Below are 1,102 nucleotides of genomic sequence, written 5' to 3' on the forward strand. Positions count from 1 at the left end.
TTTTTAAACTAACGGAGCTACACGTGTTCTGCTTTGCGTATAATTTGCTATGTTATGCACTTGTAAGACGGAGACAACACATGCGGGTATCACGTCCTCTTGACACCTACGTAAAATACGTTTAATTATTAAAGAGATTGGATACATTGTCAAAAATTAAACTTCAAATGATTATAAAAAAATGTTAATTAGGTATTTCGAGACTAAGGTTAAGAGGGTGTCACACCCGCAAGTGTTGTACTGTTGTCTCCGTCCTACAAATGTACAACATACCAAAAACTGTTTTGCGCGGGACAATTTTTCTCGCACCATATTTGTTTTAGAACTACCAAATTTTCACAACACGTAAAGAAGAACTTTATCTGTGCACGCAAAACAGTTTTTGCTATGTTGCACATTTGTAAGACGGAGACAACACATGTGGGTGTGACGTTCTCTTCAATGTATTTGGAACACCTAAATAGGTACTCAAAACTGCATGAAGAATAATAATCCGAACTCCGAATATGTATTTTGTATTTGGGTACTTCATAAAAAATAATATTTAGAATTGAGTATTTAAAATACGCTATAAAAATATTCCAAATACATTTAAGATAATTTTTGTTTTAAATATATTAAGAAAATGATAAACTTATACCTAACTGATAACTCAGGGAAAATTTGAAATTATAGCCAATATTAAAATATAATGTATCATGCATGTATTTGTATACCAGGTGATTCTTTTATCATGAATCACTCATTATTATTCAAAAGTACGAAGTCTAAAAAACTACATTTTTAAAAATATTATTTGATATAGTTTTGGGCTGGCTTATTGGTTGTAGAGTGCTGATACCTACGGACTACGGTGCGCTGATATTAGACAGTCATGACATCTTATTTTTAATGTGTAGATATGTTATTATTCGTGATTACTGAATGATAGAAATACGCCAATACATCATCTAAAAATCCCAAACTTAAATAATTTATTCTTCTTTTAGAGTTTAGATAGGTCATGAACATATATTTCAAGTTTAATGAAGATTGATCCAGTAGTTTCGGACGATAATAATATATAAGTAAGCAATAAGCCAGGGGTATAGGTAAGGAGGGG

The sequence above is a fragment of the Acyrthosiphon pisum genome, chromosome A1 (genome assembly GCF_005508785.2).
Source record: "Acyrthosiphon pisum isolate AL4f chromosome A1, pea_aphid_22Mar2018_4r6ur, whole genome shotgun sequence".
NCBI lineage: Eukaryota > Metazoa > Arthropoda > Insecta > Hemiptera > Aphididae > Acyrthosiphon > Acyrthosiphon pisum.